The sequence below is a fragment of the Pinus tabuliformis genome, chromosome 1_2 (assembly GCF_031772625.1).
Source record: "Pinus tabuliformis cultivar Carrire ecotype Pingquan chromosome 1_2, CPIR1, whole genome shotgun sequence".
Lineage (NCBI taxonomy): Eukaryota > Viridiplantae > Streptophyta > Pinopsida > Pinales > Pinaceae > Pinus > Pinus tabuliformis.
The window spans coordinates 722,151,361-722,171,408 of record NC_142298.1 but is presented as its reverse complement, the minus strand read 5'-3'; the positions used below and the strand labels follow the sequence as shown (position 1 = coordinate 722,171,408).

Sequence of the window (20,048 nt, the reverse complement as noted above, 5' to 3'; positions counted from 1 at the left end):
TCTTGAAACATAAAATATACAATGGCAAGAACATAAAATAAATACACAGATATTTTCCCCTACATCACAAAACCGGGACTACTAGATTGATTTTTTATTATGTTCCTTTAAATGTTAAAATACATATAAATACATGTTGAAGCATTCATAAACCCCAATCCATTAAACCTGGATTAAACATAACCATAGTTCCCTTAACTAGATCTATAAAATATCTTGGCTAAAAATCCATCATGCCCAAAACCATGTGCAAAACCCATGCACAAAACCACCATCTTTAGGTCTTCCCCCCATCCTTGGGTATGCATATATATAGGAAATACAAAATTCCTAGGGCATTGCCCTGGACCTCGTGTAGGGGGACTACCTCCCCCCATCTAAGACCCCTGGCAAGGGGGTTGTCAACCCCCCAAGACCCCCTTACTACGCTCGGTGCAATGAACAGGGAACAATAGTCATGGAAAAGATATAACACATAGCCAAAAACTAATAGGAGGTGTAAGACGAGGGCTTTCTTACTGATTCCCAATAGAGTTGCACAATAGCTTATTCAAGGCTCAAACCCTACACAACTCTCTGTTTTCACCCCATTCTAGTATATTGTAGATCATACCCTTGAACCTTTGCACATGCAACAATTAATGGTAGTGCAAGAAATAAATGCTCAAGGGAATATAAACATTGGAGCCAACCATAGTTGTGAATCCCTTCAACGGAATGAATGGTGGTTAGTTTACTGATGATGCCAAGGACAAGGCATTGAGAATGCTTTTGTAGTGGTCATTAATGAAATTATTAGCAAAGGCGATTTTATGGTGGGAATTGGCATCATGAAAAATTAGGCCCTTATATGCACCATGATACATAGGCATGCATGGACCCCAACGTTATGCATTTCAAGGTCATCGTCAGCTCCTGCAACCACGAAGGACCCTTCTGCACCACTGATGTGAAGCGACTCAATAACATTAACATGGAGGTCATTGAAATCGATGGCTCCTTTAGAATAGGGCCAACCCTTGGAGCGATGAAGGTTTCAAGGAAAAAGGAAGTGCATATAGAACTCAAAGCTCTTAGCCATTGCCATGCATTAGATGATACATTGAGGATTCATCCTGAACTTGTTTGGTTGTCACCTGCAAGCAAAGAATTCTATCAAATTATTTCTTGTTATTGTATGTATTTGTATTCCTTCTTTTAATGGAATGCAACCATGTAACCAATGGTAATTTGGTGTAACTGTGGTATGGATTAAGAATAATTATGGCTCCAGTAAGGGTAATAGAGGTAAAATTTCTCATGAACATCTTGATTGGTACACCATCTTTATCTTATTATGCAATTTTGGACAACGAATTTCCCTGATCCAAATGTAGTGCAAACCATGTAATGATATCTATAATCAACAAACCCCAACTATAAACACCTGATTGGTTGAACCACTTCCAATAGTAGAGTAATTAGAGTTTATTCAACCATCATAGCTTAAATTTGTTGATACAAATTCCCAGACAATAATGGAGAATGAGGAAGGCACAACCTCTTACCTCAGACCGTATAATACCTCCTCTTAAGAATTTTGGACACAAGAAGACACTGCAGATGTATCTCGGACCACTACCAATGTTAAGCTTCTGAATTGAGCCTAGAGAAATGAGAAAGTTGCTCCAAAAATTCTCACCTTCCATAATGACCTGGTTTAGCACTCTAGAGAGAAAATACAATTGCTAGAAGAGGCTATCAAAGCATTTGTCAAAAGTGGAACTGACGACCTTATGCTATTTTTGTCTCCTAGAGTTGGACCACACACTATTTTTTTTGAGGTCCTACCTATGGACTCACCTTCAAAAGATTGAAAAGTATGTAATTCACATTTCAATAATAGAGAATCTCTAGAATAGGCTCTCTTAACCAGAACAAAAGTTTGTTGAAAAATGTACAGATTCTCTGCAAATAAAAAATTTGAACATTATGTTTAAAGCAAATTTCCACATGGCTACCAATCTATGATCACGCAAGCCAATTCAAGTGAAGAAAATGACATGGTACCTATAGCACAATTGGACAGACTCATTTTCTGCAAGAGCAGGGGCCCAAGTGGATCGTTTCATACAAGACCTTTTCTCTTTCTCCTCCAAAGGCTATGCATATTATCTCTAGTTGTGACCACAATCATTCTAGATTTTAATTCGCACAAGGAAGTGGATTGATTGACTTCAAATGATGGCTCTCTCCTTGGTCTCACAATTGGGTACATCCATGGGAAACAAGTTTTCCTACTATCTCATCTATTTTAATGATTCTTTCAAACCAAATGATTTTTTACTTGGAAACAACACTACATTGGATGCTTGACTCTTATTATTCAAAGTAGTTCATATCCAACATTTGTGCAAATATTCCTACTAGTACTCTTGATGTTAAATCTGATGGATATGATTGATTGATTATAGGCTATGGAATTTCAGGTGAAACTTGAGTACTTTTAGAAGGCCTTTCTAACATCTAAATGGATATCACATAGATAATCCACCATATCCCTACCACGTGGACGACAAGTGAACTATCTTAGTATGGTTATGGGTCAACCACACAAAACCATTTGCCAACAAAGTCCATTTTCTCGGCCACACATTATCCCCCTCACCATTGGCCCACCAACATTGGAGGGTATCTTTATCCTTGGTTGATGACAAAAAAACCGCCTTCTTCACCAATGCGCAGCAAAGCTGCAACTTTCTTCCACACGCATGACCTGTGGGTTATGGGCCTATAGAACTTGATTAATTTCCATAGCACACATTTTTCACAATAATAAAGTGCAATTCAATTCCAAATTGCATCGCAATATTGAGTCGCATCACATATCACCACTCCACAGTTTACCGCACTTCGCAGAACTGGCTCATCGCAGATCCAAACTGTTTTCCCTGAATGCGATATGTGATATCACTCATACCTCACGCTACTGCCAAAAACCTCACCCATAATATATGTTTAAACTTAAAAATTATTTCAATAAATGTACAAAAATAATACATGAACTGAATACATAAAACTACATCGATTTCATTAATGGTTCGAGCTCAAATTACAACATGCTTCCATGAGCCAGATTGCTCTCTCGCTCTTGATGTTACATGGTGTCTGGTCCCCCCTACAAATGCATGAAGGCTATATTTTATAACCAATACAACACATCGAATCGATCATTTCAGATCCATTCTTTTCTCTTAGGATCTCGTAACAAATTCCTAAAATCACTCACAATATCTTAAAATAGTAATTTTTTTAATAAACAATTAACAAATTCGTGAGTAGATTTAGTTCTCATGCCACACTGACGTTCTGGACGGTTCACAAATTTCAGTTTTGACTTGGGGTGGTTTTGCTCCTGCATCAGACTCCTCAGGTAAAAAAAAATTATGACCTCCTCGTCATATTATTCTAGCCTTCATAACAGCTTAACTTGTGAGCTGCAATCAGCCTCTGCAATAACAAGTTCTCCCTACTGCCACTTACCTCACCAATCTCTCCTCTAGACTTGGTCTTTTGGCAAGCTCTATGGTTCTCTCCTCGAACCTCTTGCTAACTAACAATTCTACCCAACACTTCTTTTGCTAGAATTATTATCTCTAAGGCAACTCTACCCAGAATCACAACTATGGAGCTGCCTCAACAAATTCTGCCCAACCACAGTTGGAAGTTATTCTCAGCTTCTCTTGAGCACTACTTTCTCTTAGGCTATTGCAATCCTCTCACCTTTCTCTACCGCTAACTACACAAAAATATAAAGACCATACCTTTTTAAATTTTCACCTCCTTCTGCAGAATCTTCTTCTGCTCTGATACCACTTGATGATAGAAAAACTGCCTTCTTATCCAATGCACAGCAAAGCTTCAACTTTCTTCCACACGCATAACCTATGGGTTACGGGCCTATGGAACTTGATTAATTTCCACATCGCACATTGTTCACAATAATAAACTGCAATACAATTCCCAATTGGATCGCAATATTGAGTTGTAGCACACATATCCAGTCCACGGTTTACCGCATTTCACAAGACTGACTCATCGCAGATCCAAACTCTTTTCCCTAAATGTGATATGCAATATCGCTCATACCTCACTGCCAAAAACCTCACCCGGAATATATGTTTAAACTTGTAACTTATGTCAATAAATGTACACAAATAATACATGAACTGAATACATAAAACTACATTGATTTTGTTAATGGTTCGAGCTCGAATTACAACATGCTTCCATGAGCCAGATTTCTCTCTCACTCTTGATGTTACATGGTGTCTAGCCTCCCCTACAAATGCACGAAGACTATATTTTATAACGAATACAATACATTGAATGGATCATTTCAGATCCAATCTTTTCTCTTAGGATCTCGTAACAAATTCCTAAAATCACTCACAATCTCTTAAAATATTAATTCATTAATAAACAATTAACAAATTCATGATCAAATATGGTTCTCATGCCATGCTAACATTCTGGAAGGTTCACGAATTTCAATTTTGACTTGGGGTGGTTTTGCTCTTGCATCATTGGCTCTTCATTCATCATGGTTATGGGTCAACTGCACAAAACCATTTTCCTTAAAATCTATTTGCTTGGCCACACGTTGTCAATATCACAGTTGGCTTGAAAGCATTACAGGTTATCTCTATCCTCAGATCTTCATGCATCATGGTTATGGGTCATCCACAAACCCTTGGTTATGGGTCACCCACAATCCTTTAGTTATGGGTCAACCATGAAAAACACTTGTCTTCAACATCACTTGGTCATCAACAATTCACCTTCAACAAAGGCTTCTCTGGATGGAACTTCATGCAATGAGAACCATTTCTCCCTAAGGGGGGAGGAATGGTCTGAATGGAATTTTGTTGATGTTGTTTACCCATAGTAATTGAACTAAAGGCCATAAATAACTCGCCCATGGTATTTACCCATGATAGTGTAACAAAAAAGAAACAGTACAAATAACTAGTCTCACTTTGTAAGAGGCCAGATTGCCCACCACAATATAGTTGCAACCATCATTTTGATCTAATAAAAAATTATTTTTATGATTTATTTTTTGGATTGGTTTACTGTGTTGTTCTTCTTATTTCGTTTCCAAGTGTGACAATTACCCAGCACTTGCCCCCCCCAAGATTTGGATCAAATGAAGATATATAAGGCTTCTATTGACACTTCTATTAATATGACTTCACTAACCTAGATTTATATGAAGAAAAACGCTCCTATGATTTCAGCCCCACTATTTCCCACAATATTATCTATGTATATACTCTCTCTTACACCAGGGAGTAAGAACAAGTATATACATAGATAATATTTGAACTTTGAAACATTTTGCAACTTATGGGCCTGACTCTGCTGCAATTACCTTGCCATTTCTTATATATTTTATGTTGTGCTTTTTTATATATGCTATATGCCATCCTAGTTTTATAAGAGTACGAGCTTGGTGCAAGCCAGATTTTCCAAGGAGAATGGGCAAAAAAAATAATGGTGTCAACGAGGTGGCTGAAGGATGAAAATAATGTGCAGTAAAAGGGAAAATAAGTGACAAGTACGTGCATGGAGAGGTGGTGGTGGGGAACGTTTCTCAAACCATATGAAACTTTGGAGAGGAACTCGTTCAATAAATGTCTCGTGCACTGCAAACTAAAAGCTGAGGAGATAGTGAGAATGCAAGCCAACCCATAGTCAAAAGAGCTCCTCGTAACTATATTCATAGAACATAATTTGTTATCACTGCAGGTACCACACATCTAGTATAAAGAAGCAAGTCTACTGACTTTCCAGAGATCTAGAGATTGTTCGGAGAATGTACGAGGGTATACACATGCACATTCCAAAAAAATTAATGAAGTTTCAACAACCATGAATATGACCAACCTACATTATTGTTGAATGCAAAACTTAACTAAACCAGACTTGATCCACTTGAAGAAATAAAGGTCGACTAGAAGGATGATGTTGAGGCGACCGACTACCTTGTTGATTGTTAACTCAACCAAAAATATTGGTGAATTCGACTTTGACCATTAATTTAAGGAACATTCTTTTGAGCCTTGTCAGCTCAATCGACATTGTTGACCTCATCGATTGGGATCTAGACATGTTCATTATTGTTGATTAGGGCACTTCACTAATTCAATCAACTAACCTATTGATAAGCTAAGAAGTCTCTGCAATTAGACAAATATGTGTGCCTCATAACATCAAAATTCTTTTTGGCTAAGTTGAAGAACTACAAAGGAAAGTCTACTAGTTGACTTGGTCCATAGGAGACGTCAAACTGGAAAAATTAATTCTATCAACTATTCACTCTCGTCAACTCAGATTGTTTAACATCCATGTTGATGTTGACTCCCATGTCAAAAAATGAAAACAATGGAGCAGAGGATTGCACTTCTCAATATTACAAATTAGTTAAATAAGATTACATAGGACACATCAAGATTAAATGATTGTAGTGAGACTAAACTAAACTGGACTAACTGAAATTAAACTAGGACACTTGGATAGACGGTTTTGAAACCTACAAGGTGGTTGGAATTAGATTCTCTAAAACTCCCCCTTAATTACAACCACATACATGGCACAACATGTGACAAGTATATCATTTAAAAAACATTAAAGATATAAAAAAAATGTTAGAATATTTGAAGTTAAATATGTTTGAACATTAGATAAAACCCTTGTGTAATGAAGCGAAACTCATTTCTTATAAGATGTTGGAAGAGAATCTCACTAAGTTAATTGTACATGCTTGAGCAAGCAATTATTTCTAGAGTAGTCATCAAATTAAAATTCTATGACTTTAAATAATATTACGAATCAATATTACAAATCAATCAAATAAGATTACATTAGAGACATCAACATTAAATTACTGCAGTGAGACTAAACTAAATTGGACCAACTGAAACTTAAATATGACACTCGGAGGGATGGTTTTGCAACTTAGTAGGTGGTTGGAATTATATTCTCCAACGTTCCCGCTAATTACAACCACATAAAAATTCAATTAAATTCCTACTAGTCTATGTCTCCGCTAGGCTTACAATTTTAAAAAAAATTACAAGTTCCCTTTCTTTTTCTTTTCTTCCAAATCCTATAGCCTCTAAATTATTTTAATTTTTTCTTTTTCTTGTGTCCTTCAAATATTTGTTTCTTCATTTGTTGGTGCAAGTCTTCCATCATTTCAGGTTGTCTAAACATGTTGTGGACTTCTTCAAAAAATGGCCTGTATGTGGGTCTCTGCCACATATTATCTTTTATAGTGTACTTTTCATCATCAATCTACCACAACATATGACGATAATAAAATTTTATCTCTTCAAAACTCCAATACCTAAAAATTTCATTGATGTGTTCATCAAGCATATTGTCTTGAACATTCATATATGTAGCTTCTATGTAGACCTCATCTGAACATGGTGTTGCAAACCATGCTTCAAGGAAACTTAATTCTTCTTCATAATCATTATGTTTACCTACACATTGGACATCAATGGTAAGTTTAAAAATATCTATAGAACCACATTGGTTATTTTCCTTCTACTATGAAGTGAGATATTTCTCCTATTGCGCATCCTTCTTTGTCTCTGCTTCTACCTTCGTTTTCTCTTGGTGGGCTTCCTTATTTTCCTTTGCTTGTAGCTCTGTCCATGTCCTTGTCTCTTCCACTTCTTTACTAACATGTGCTACTACAGATAGGTTTTCCTCCACTTGGTTTTTAGACTCGAGTGGGTTTCTTTCACCAAATAGTACCATTTCAATATGATGTTTTTGTTGCATCATTTCCAACCATTCATATTTAACCAATAATTCTTCATGAAAAATTACATTCATAATATCAATTGCTAGATTCACCATAGCAGTGACTGCTCCAATGGGAACTTTACTGTCATAAAAAAGCTTTGTTGTTGCATTCACCAAATTTTCATCATCTTCTAGTTGTGTACGGGGGATTCAAGAGCATCTGTGTGCTCTTTCTCTACTTCTTCGACAAAATTTTCATAGTTTTCCACTTGTGGGTAAGCATAGTGGGATTCAGCGAAATTTTCAATGTCCCCCCTTGCACCAAAACACCTCTCAAGGGTATCTCAGGTTTCCTTGGCTGCCTCGGCATCTGAAATCAGGGGGAAAATGTTGTCATCCACAAAATATTTTTTGCATTTCAGTGCAAAGGCGTTCTTTTGTCTCTTTGCTTCCAATTCTTTCAAAAAAGCTTTATACATCTCTAAATGCTCCTTCGACTTTCTTAGCCTCTTCGATTTTCCCATTTGTTAAGCGGTAGCTCACTATGGTTGAAGAAACAAATCAAACTTCAAACATAGCGACTGACTTCTCTCCTTCACAACTTTGAGCAAATTTAGACCATGTCTCATTGTGGGAGCGTAGCAATGATCACTCAAAAATCTCAAATAAATTCACCTTCACTTAATTAAAAAAAAATCATAAATCCCAAATAAATTCACTTTTATCCCACCCAAATAAATTCACTTTTATTGCTCAAATACTTCTCTTAAATGAATTCAACAATGAATTGCACGAGAATTAATAATCAACCATTCAAAATAACTTTTCCTTCATATAATTTCACAAATAATTTCAAACAAATATGATAAGGCTCCCACTCCTTAAAAAAAAAAATTAAACTCACTAAGATCTTATAAGAACATCAAACATACATATCTCACGAGGTCATGTCATATTTCATGAGGGCATATCGTAAGGTCATTAACAAAAAATTTTAAAACAAAGCCATCGTTATTTTAAAACGGAACCACTTAAATAAACATGATGGAAGCCCCGTTTTAGAAAACGACTTATTAAACAACAGCTTATTGAATTTCCACATGCGTATGTACCTTTGGACCTTTCAAACTTCGTCCATTGGTGCTCCCAAATGATTTTTCGGATTTAGTGCCTCGTGCTCCTTGTCGTTTTTTAAACTTTCGCTTCGTCGTTTGCGCACTTCCTGAAGGGGTTAATGTATCCCAATTTTGTGCTCTCTTTCAATTGACGGGGTGCGTCAATCTTAAAAATTCCACTATTTCGTAAGTTTGTCTTTTTTTATATTTGAGGTATGAAAGTGATACATTTGTCCTTTTTTTACAGGGGCAAAAGTGACACACCTTTTCTTCATAGGTGTGAAATTGAAGATGCTTTCGCATCTTTTTCCTCGACCTTTTGCCCACAACTTCTAATGACAATTGTTACCAAGAAAAGAAAAAAGAGATGTTGCTTTCTTTGGAGTCTTAGGCAACTTGATGGTTCTTCTCTTTGTTGTTCTCAAGGAGTTTGACGTAGCTTACACTCTGATACAATGTCAGAAACCAAAAACAATGGAGCAAAGGATTGCACTTGTCAATTATGAATCACTTAAATATGATTACATTGGTGACATCAACATTAAATCACTGAAGTGAGAGTGAATTAAACTAGGACACTTGGATCAACAGTTTTGACACCTAGCACGTGGTTGAAATTAGATTCTTCAAAATCCCACATGTCTCATAGTGATATGGTTATCACAAAATTAATGGAGAGATCGACTATATATGTCACGAGAGGGTAAAAGAATGAATGTTTCTTATAGTTGTATCATTTTTTATTATTGACCATGTTAAAACATCGAAAAATGGACTACTTAATTACAAAAGCAAATGAGATTATGTGTTCAGATTGACCGACTAATGGAGTTGATTAATTAATTGAAAATTTCAATTACATATTATCACCCTTATTGTTATTATTGGGATGACATACAAACATTTTATGAGGTTCTTGATCAACTTATTATTTGATTGTATTGTAACATTTATATTAATATGTATGAATCATATTTTGAAATATTCACATATTACGGATAATCGAGCTCAACCTGCAATTATGTCGACTGATTGAGTATTTCGGTCAATCATTGGAGTCATGAATTAGGGGAGGGTGAAATGTGAACCTGGTTCAAAGCAGCAAACCTATTATGCCTTTGTAGCTGAAATTAATGTATATTTGATGAGATTAGTGTCTTGCTGACATTCGTCAATATAAAATTGATCATGTTGGAAATACTAAGGGGGGGGGAGGCGGTGGGGTGAATCGATATTTCTTTTTAATTGCTCTTTATATCACCAAAACATTTATATATGGAACACAGAAATAGATAGTTGGAATAAATGCTTTTATTAACACAAACAATGCAATGAAATAGATACAATATATAAATGGTTGCAATCAGTTTCCAAGCACCAACTTGGACTTTTTGTGAGGCTCCAACCTCCAGAGCATCAACTCTGCTTTTCCAAGGCAACAGTCCTGGACTTAGTAGCACCAACTCCCAAGGATTCCAATTCTTTTAGTTTTGAGGCTCCAACCCCGCGGGTTCCAACCCTTTATGATCAACTGTTATAAATTGTTTTGCTGTAGTTCTTTGCTCCCAAGCCTGCTGAGCTTATGCTTCACCCTTGTTCTCTTGCTTCTCCTGCCTCTGCCTGAACTTCGACTTTATCTTGCTCTGATTATTCATGCACACACAAAACCCTTTCCTTGTTTTTCTTGTTTTATATGTTCTTGATGCCTTTGACTGTTGGTTTCCACGTTCCGCTCGCTCTTCGACTTCCTCAATGCACGCTTTAGCTTCCTATATGTTGGCTTATCCTTTGGCTTCCCTCTTCTTCATCGCTTTCGCTTCCTTTGCGCTGGATGGTTCTATGACTTCCCAGATTTTCGGTTTCCTCTGTGCTGGCTTTTCATTTGGCTTCCCAACTTTTTGGCTTCCTCTGTCTCTTCGTGTTCACTAAAACTTAAGGGACATGTTGATTCAACAACAAGGACTGAAAATACTCATAGAAGACTATTGCACATTACAACACTGTAACAGAGGCCCTTTTTAATAATAATGTGCACCTAGCGGACGTTATTATTTATAGAGATATTTTATTGGAGGGATAGTACCAATGAGGAGGCCCCACCTGCCACATCACCATCGCAATCGCAATCCGCTTTGTTCAGGTGTACTGAGCTATTGGAACTCCAATTATAAGCTTTTTGGCCTAAAAATCCCGGGAAACATAGATACTGAAATACGTAGGAAATATATGAAAATACAGACCAAAACGCCTAAGGGCGGACTTCAGAGAACTTTACACCTACATCTTTAACTGCTTTGGGTCCGCCTTTGGTTGTTATCATGAGCCCATCGTCGATCTGCGAGATCCTCAATCCAACGATTAATATTCATTTTCGAGTGGCCAAGAAGTATGGAGGTTACCTGCCCAAAGAAAGCGGTTTCTCTCTTTTCTCTGTCAGCCACACGTCGCCCATTGTATGAGATTTTGCAGAGCCAGCCCAATAGGATTTATCGCCTAAGGCCCACTCCAAATCCCGCTTACAAAACTTAAGTACTATAGGGCCGCTTCTAAAAATCCTTTCGGGTCATGTCTTTATCACCTCGGGGCTTTTCCCTTGTATTTCTATTTTTACACCGAAACCCGCCAATACACAGAAAAACACTTTATGCGCTGAACTTAAAATTTATAAAGTTGGGTTTATAAAACCAATCATGTCTGCCTGTGTAATCGCAATCGGCAGTAGCATGTGTTCTTGGCCTCGCTCCTTTGCATCACGACGATGCGATATTATGATTGTTGATCATCGCAATCGCATGTCGCATGGCCTCGAGGGACTTTCCCTTGCCTCGTGGCATCACCGTCACTGATCCGCCGATATATATGTATTTTCCACCTCCAATAGTGTATTCCGAAATATGCACTCTTTTCCGCCTCTGATAGTGATATTGCATATATATATATATATATATATATATATATATTTCTCTGCCTCTGATAGTGATATTTCATATATATGTGTGTGTGTGTGTGTGTGTTTTCAGCCTCTTTTAACTCTCCTGCCTCCTTTAACTCCTTTGTGGCATATATTTCTCTCGATAGTGTATTCTTTGGCATACCTTGCTCCCAGTATGGCTCCTCCTAAGCTCTGATAGCTCTGTTTTGCTCCTCTGATAGGTTCTTCTTAGGCTTATATGTATGACATATATATATATATTGCTCCTCTTGCAGCTCCGATAGCTCTGCTTGGCTTCCTCTAGCTCCTAGAATATTTCCATATTAGCATCAATTACAATCTATGTCAACAATCTCCCCTTTTGTTATTGATGGCAATATTCTTCTTCTCTCCCCCTTTGGCATCAATGGCAAAGGAATGCATACAGACTCCCCCTGTAGAACTCCTCACCCTATCCTACAAGATTTTTATGAATGAACTTAAGTGATGGTAAAGAGGTAACACCCATCTTTTGACAAAGATGTTCAAATGTTTCTCGAGGAAGAGGTTTTGTGAAAATATTAGCTATCTGTTCCTTGGTATTGATATATTCCAAGATGATGTTTTATTCAGCTACTTGCTCACGAAGGAAGTGATACTTGATTGGTATATGCTTGGTCTTTGAGTGCATCACTAGATTTTTACTGAGACTTATAGCACTTGTGTTATCACAATAGATGGTAATTGGTTGATCTGTACCTATGTTGACATCTTTTAGAGCTTCCTTCATCCATAGTATTTGAGTACAACAGTTTGCAGCAGCTATATACTCAGCTTCAGCTATGGATAATGATATAGATGTCTGTTTTTCGCTGAGCCAAGATACTAAACAATCTCCCAAGAAGAATTCATTTCCACTAGTACTTTTTCGATCATCTACATTTCCGGCCCAATCAGCATCGGTTTATGCAGTTACAGTCAGTGTTGAGTTATTAGTGTACCAAATACCGAAATCAGGAGTTCCTTTCAAATATCTGAGAATTCTTTTTATAGCTAACAAATGGGATTGTTTAGGAGCAAATTGAAATATTCCCACCATTCCTACTACTTGCATTATGTCGGTCTCATAGTAGATAAGTACAGAAGGGCTCCAATTATTGACTTGTAGTGAGTTGCATCTACTGGAGGGGAGTCATCATTTTTGCTCAATTTACAATTTGTGGTCACGGGTGTGCTCATGGGTGCACAATCTTCCATTCCATATCATTTAAGCATGTCTTTAAGATATTTGGCCTGAGATATAAAAAATCCTACTCTAGTTTGAGATACTTGTAGTCCATGGAAGTGAGATAACTCTCCTATCATCAACATCTCATACTCTTTTGACATGTTTTGAGAAAATTCATGGCTCATCTCATCATAATTGCTAGTAAAAATCAAATCATCAACATAAACAAGTGTGACTAGTAACTTACCTTCATCCGTCTTTATGTAGAGATTACTTCTTGCCACTCCCTTCTTGAAGCCTTGTTGTTGTAGATAGTGATACAATCTTGCATACCAAGCTCTTGGAGCTTGTTTCAACCCATATAATTCCTTTTTCAACTTACAGACTAAGTCTTTTCCTTTTGTTAGATCAAACACTTTTGGTTGCTCCATGTAGACTTCTTACTTGAGTTCCCCTTTCAGAAATGTTGATTTTATGTTGATTTGATAGATTTTGAATCCTTTTGAGCAAGAAAATTCTAAGAAAATCCTAGAAGCTTCGATACGAGCTATTGGTGCAAATGTTTCTTCAAAGTCAATTCCTTCAATTTGTGAATAACCTTTGGAAACAAGCCTTGCCTTGTTTCTAATGATTTGTCCATCTTCATTCATTTTGTTTTTTAATACCCACTTGGTTCCTATAATGTTTTTGTCCTTTGGTCGAGGTACCAGCTCCCATGTCTCATTCTTCTCAATTTGGGACATTTCTTCTTCCATGGCTTTTACCCAATGAGGATTCTTACTTGCTTGAGTATATGTTTCTAGTTCTATCATGGATAAAAGAGCAATATTGTTTTTCTTTGGTGTACTTATCATCCTTCTTCGGATTTTCATCCCTTCATCTCTATTGCCAATAGTCTACTCTTCTGGATGATATTTCTGGAGAAACTCCATCTTTGGAGGGGTATGAGGTGGTTTTTTTCCTTGCCTTCTTCTTCATCTATTTCTCCTTTTTCAAGTTCTTCTTCTTCAATGAAAGCATCAACTTTGTGTTCTTCAATTTCTTCTTCTGGAAGATCTTCATCAATCTTTACATCAATGCCTTCCACTATTTTCCTTAGTCGATTATTGTAGCACTTGTAGGCTTTGATCCATGTAGAGTATCCAAGGAAGATCCCTTCATCTACCCGAGAATCAAACTTTCTCAGTGAGCCATCATTGATTTTTATGAAGCACTTGCTTCCAAATTTATTGAAGTACATTACTGAAGCAGGTCTTCATTTCCATAGTTCATAAGGAGTTTTTTCATAATTTGGTCTTAATTGAGTTTGATTCAAGGTATAGGCAATTGTCTTGACTTCTTCTCTCTAGAATTTTGGTTGCAAATCTGCTGCTAATAGCATTATTCTTTCCATTTCTTGAACTATTTTGTTTCTTCTTTCAACTACCCCATTCTGCTGTGGTGTTCTGGCAATAGAGAATTCTCTTTTAATTCCATGTATTTTACAGAACTCATTAAATTCTTTTGATGTGAATTCTCCCCCTCTATCTGTTCTGAGGCACTTAATCTTTGTGTCCTTTTCATTTTCTACAACAGCTTTAAGATTATTAAAACACTCAAATGCTTCATATTTATATTTTATAAAAAATATCCACATCATTCTAGTATAGTCATCAACAAATAAAACAAAGTACCTTTCTCCTTGGAGTGCCTAATTTCTAGTTGGTCCACATAAATCAGCATGGATGATCTCCAAAGGCTTTGATGTAGAGAACTCCTTGGTCTTGTGGATAGTTCTGGTTTGCTTTCCATGTTAACGTGGACCACATATTCCTTGTTTTAGTTTGAATAACATTGGAATGTCTCATACAACTTTAGTCTTGCTGATATTGATCAAGTTCTCGAATCTTGTATGTCCAAGTCGCTTGTGCCGCAACCAACTTTCATCTGTTTGACTTAAGTAGCATTTATCTTCTTGAATCTTGTTGAGAATGTAAATGTTGTCTAGTGTTCTAATCCCTTTCGCCACAAGTTCCCCTAAGGAAGAGTTCCTTATTTCATAGTCTTTGGTGCTAAAGAAAACATTATGTCCTTGATCACAGATTTGGCTAACATCAGGAGGTTGTGTTTGAGCCCATTTACTAGCAGAGCATTTTGGGCTTTTCCTTTTCCATTGATAAGAGTAACAGTTCATTCTCTAGAAATTCTAGCAGATCCACTTCCAAAGGATACATTTCCTTCCTTTTTGCTCAATGAGACAAACTTCCTTTTGTCCCTTGTCATGTGTCTGGTGCATCCACTATCCACAAATCAATGATTTTCATTATTTTGAGCATATAGAGCCAAGCCACATTTATCCGTGTTGGGATTCTCACTACTTTCTTTTCCTCTTTTAAGTGCGCAATCTTGTTCATAGTGTCCATTATTGTAGCAGAATGAGAAAATTAGATCAAGTTTGGTCAAGGGATCAAACGAATTGTAGGTCTTGATTTGTCCCTACCTTTTGGGGCCATATGGTTTTATTACTTGATCTTTTAGTTTTGGTGTTTCATTCTTGAGAGCTATGGAATGTCTGGCTTGATGGCCAAAGTTTTTACAATGGAAACAATGTCCAAGAAAGATAGTTTTGTACTTGTTATAGTAGCCATGGTTTGAATCAACTTCCTTCCTTGGAATTACTCCCGCTTCATTCTTTGGATTTGAGATGGGCCTTTGATGGAATACTAGTTTGTATCTGTTGTAATATCCATGATTTGAACCCACATTCTTCTTTGGACTGATTCTCTCTTCATTCTTTGGATCTGGGATGCACCTTTGATGAGATACTCTTTCTTCTTTTGGGTTGCTGGAAAGTGCATCGGCATAGCTTTTCATACTATTCTTAGTGCTTTATGATTCTCCTTTAAAACCTATTCTAGATTTGTCATGTTGAGGTTTTTGACATTTTAGGATAGTCTCAAGTATTTGAGGGCTTTTCCAACCCTTTTTAACTTGCTCCAATTCCTTCCTCAGAGATAGTATTTCAGCTTCACGTTCTTCACAAGTTTCTTCTTTTTCTTTTAGCTTTGTTTCCAAGAGATCTTCCCTTCTCTTTATTTCCTCGTTTTCTGCCATGAGAGAAATGATTTTATTCCGTAATTTCTTATTTTCCTCAATGGCACTTATTAAAAGATCATCTACATTTCTTTCTAGCCCTGAGTCATCATCATTTGTGAATGCCATGAATAATGTTTCTTGGCTTTTAGCATGGTCACTTCATTTGATTTCTTTTTGATGAATACAAATTCATCTTCATCAGAATCATCTTGCTTAGAGAAGAGCTTCTCCTTATTGATCCCTTTCTTTTTGTATACCATTCTTTTAGAATTTTCTTCATCATCACTATCACGCTTATGAGGACATTTTGCAGCATAATGACCTATTTTTCCACATTTGAAGTAGATAAGAGGCTAGTTACCTTTTAGCTTAGATCCTTTCTTCAGCTTTTGTACAAATTGTGCCAATTCGGATTCCACATCGAAGTCATCACTACAGTCATTCCTTTCTTTCCCCTTCTTTGATTTTGAAGCCTTGAATGCTGCATCTTTGGAGCTTGGGCCACCTTTTGTGATCTCATAGGCAGTGAGGATTCCATGGAGTTAATCCATCTTGAGAGTATCTAGATCCTTTATTTCTTCTATGGCGCCTATTTTGGAGTCAAATCTGTCTGGAAGAGATCTTAAGACCTTTTGAACAATGGTACTTTCTTCAATATTTTCGTCCAATCCTTTAAGAGAGTTGACCACTTCAACTACTCAGAGAAAGTATGATGCAATATCTTCTTCATCTTCCATTTTCAGAATTTCAAATTGCCTTCTATGAGTTTGAAGTTTTTCCTTCATAACTTTTGAGTCCCCATCGTATAAGCTAATTAGCTTATCCCACATTTCTTTGGCAGAGTTACAATTCATGACTTTTGTAAACTTGGAATTAGTGATTCCACTAGTGATGGAGTTCAAGGATTTTACGTTTGCAATGTAGGCTTTCCTCTCGTCCTGATCTGTTGGAAGAGTGGAAGGAATTGGGTACTCATTTAGAATGAAATGCCAGACTTCAAGTTCAAGGGACATTAAGTAGTAGGTCATTCTCCTTTTCCAGAAACCAAAATTGGTGTCATTGAACAGAGGAGGTTCTCCTGACATTTCGTGATTTCTCATCATGACAACGAATCCTTCTTCAAGCTGTTAGGCTAATATCAAGAAGCCCACTCTGATACCAATGGTTGGAAATACTTAGAGTGGTGGGTGAATCAGTATTTCTTTTTAATTGTTCTTTTTATCACGAAAGCATTTATATATGGAACACAGAAATAGATAGCTGGATAAATGCTTTTATTAACACAAACAATGCAATGAAATAGATACAATATATAAATGGCTGCAATTAGTTGCCAAGAACCAACTTGGACTTTTGTGAGGCTCCAACCTTTAGAGCACCAACTCTATTTTCCCAAGGCAACAGTCTTGGACTTATGAGCACCAACTCCCAAGGATTCCAATCCTTTCAGTTTTGAGGCTTCAACCCCACAGGCTCCAACCCTTTATGATCAACTGTTATAAATTGTTTTTCTATAGTTATTTTCTCCCAAGCCTGTTGAGCTTATGCTTCACTCCTGTTCTCCTGCTTCTCCTACCTCTGCGTGAACTTCGACTTTCTCTTGCTCTGATTATTCATTCACACACAAAACCCTTTCCTTGTTTTTCTTGCTTTATATGTTCCTGATGCCCCTGATTGTTGGTTTCCACATTCTGCTGGCTCTTCGGCTTCCTTAATGCTCGCTTCAGCTTCCTCTATGCTAGATTGTCCTTTGGCTTCACTCTTCTTCATCGCTTTGGCTTCCGCTATGCTGGCTGGTCCTTCAGCTTCCCGGCTTTTCAGTTTCCTTTGCGCTGGCTTGTCCTTCGGCTTCCCTGCTTTTTGGCTTCCTCTATCTCTTCATGTTCACCAACACTTTAGGGACACATTGGTTCAACAACGATGACCGAAAATACTCATAGAATATTGTTTCACATTAAAAAATTGTACCAGAGGCCCTTTTTAATAATAATGTACATCCAACGGACATTATTGTTTATGGAGATATTTTATTAGAGGGATAGTACCAATGAGGAGGCCCCACCTGCCATGTCACCATCGTAATCGCAATTGGCTTTGTTCAAGTTTGCTGCACTATCGGAACCCCAATTATAAGCTTTTTGGTCTAAAATCCCCAGGCAACACAAATACTGAAATACACGGGAAATATATGAAAGTCCTGACCAAAACACTTAAGGGCAGACATCAAAGAACTTTACACCCGCAACTATAATTGCTTTGGGTCCGTCTTTGGTTGCTGTAGCGAGCTCACTGTCGATCTACAGGATCCTCAATCCAGTGGTCGATATTCATTTTCGGGTGGCCCAGAAGTATGAAAGTTACCTGCCCGAAGAAAGCGGTTTCTCTCTTTCCTCCCCCAGCCATGCGTTGCCCATTATATGGGATCAGGCGAACCAACCCAATACCATTTACCGCCTAAGGCCTGTCCGAAATCCCACTTACGAATCTTAAGTACAATAGGGCCACTTCTAAAAGTCCTTTCGGGTCCGGTCTTTATCGATTCAGGGCTTTTCGTTTGTATTTTGGTTTTTACACTGAAACCCGCCAATACACAGAAAACCCTCTATGCGTGAAACTTAAAATTTATAAAGTTGAGTTTATAAAACCCATTGGGTTCACCTGTGTAATCACAATCAATAGTAGTGTGTGTTATTGGTCCCACTCCTTTGCATCGCGGCAATGCGATATTGCGATTGTCGATCATCGCAATTGCATGTCGCATGGCCTCCGGGGGTCTTTCCCTTGCCTCGTGGCATTGCTAACGCCGATCCGCTGATATATATGTATTTTCCACCTCCGATAGTGTATTCTATAATATGCACTCTTTTCTGCCTCCCATAGTGATATTTTATATATCTATATATATATATATATATATATATATATATATATATATATATATATGTATATATATATATATATATGTATATATGTTTTTTTGCCTCTGATAGTGATATTGCATATATATATGTGTTCTCCGCCTCTTTCAACTCTTCCACATCCTTTACCTCTTTTGTGGCATATATTGCTCCCGATAGTGTATTCTTTGGCATACCTTGCTCCCGATATGGCTCCTCCTAAGCTCTAATAGCTCTGTTTTTCTCCTCTGGTAGGTTCTTCTTAGGCATATATGTATGAAATATATATATTGCTGCTCCTATAGCTCTGATAACTCTGCTTGGCTTCCTATGGCTCCTAGAATATTGCCATATTGACATCAATGACAATCTATGTCAATAGATCACTATTGTAAAAATGCTTAGTGATAGAAAAAAATAGCATGTGTGGTCAAGTTAAAGCCCTCCTCATTAAAATTAATTACAGACTACAGGGAAAATCAAAGCACACAATAATAAGCAATAAGCAATCAGCTTGGCCATCCTTTCCACAACATATTTGAGAATGCAGTAGCAACTAAACATTATTTGGAAGCGATAAAAGGAAATCCAGGAATAAGAAGATCAAAACAATGGATCATCCGTTACAATGGGGAAGAAAATTGAATGTGAAACACATACAATTTTACATTAGAACTAAAGGAGCATCCAAGCAATAATTTTTTTTTTACAAAAGTACTTGCAATGGAGAAAAATTTGAAGAATAGGAAGTTAGGTAAGAATAGAACACACAAAGAGATAAAGTGACAAGATGATCACAACATTAGACTATATTGATGGACTCCCATGGTGTGAAAATTTTAGAATGATTACTTGGGGTGTGACAGTGGAAAAAAATAGGGTGATTGATATGATGATTTTCACTAATTTTATGTATGAATGAAAAACTCCCAAGTGAACCTCATGCTGCAGATTCATCCATAAAAAGGTAAGAGAGGTCCCATGATTGGAGAGGAGCTACTTGAGGATTTTGATATTGAGTA

The 20,048-nt window shown here is 37.1% G+C and overlaps 1 pseudogene; it reads left to right on the top strand.

Moving 5' to 3' along the window:
- Positions 1–874: 874 nt before the first annotated feature.
- Positions 875–2,210, top strand: LOC149207792 (DNA replication complex GINS protein SLD5-like; annotated as a pseudogene).
- Positions 2,211–20,048: the final 17,838 nt, after the last annotated feature.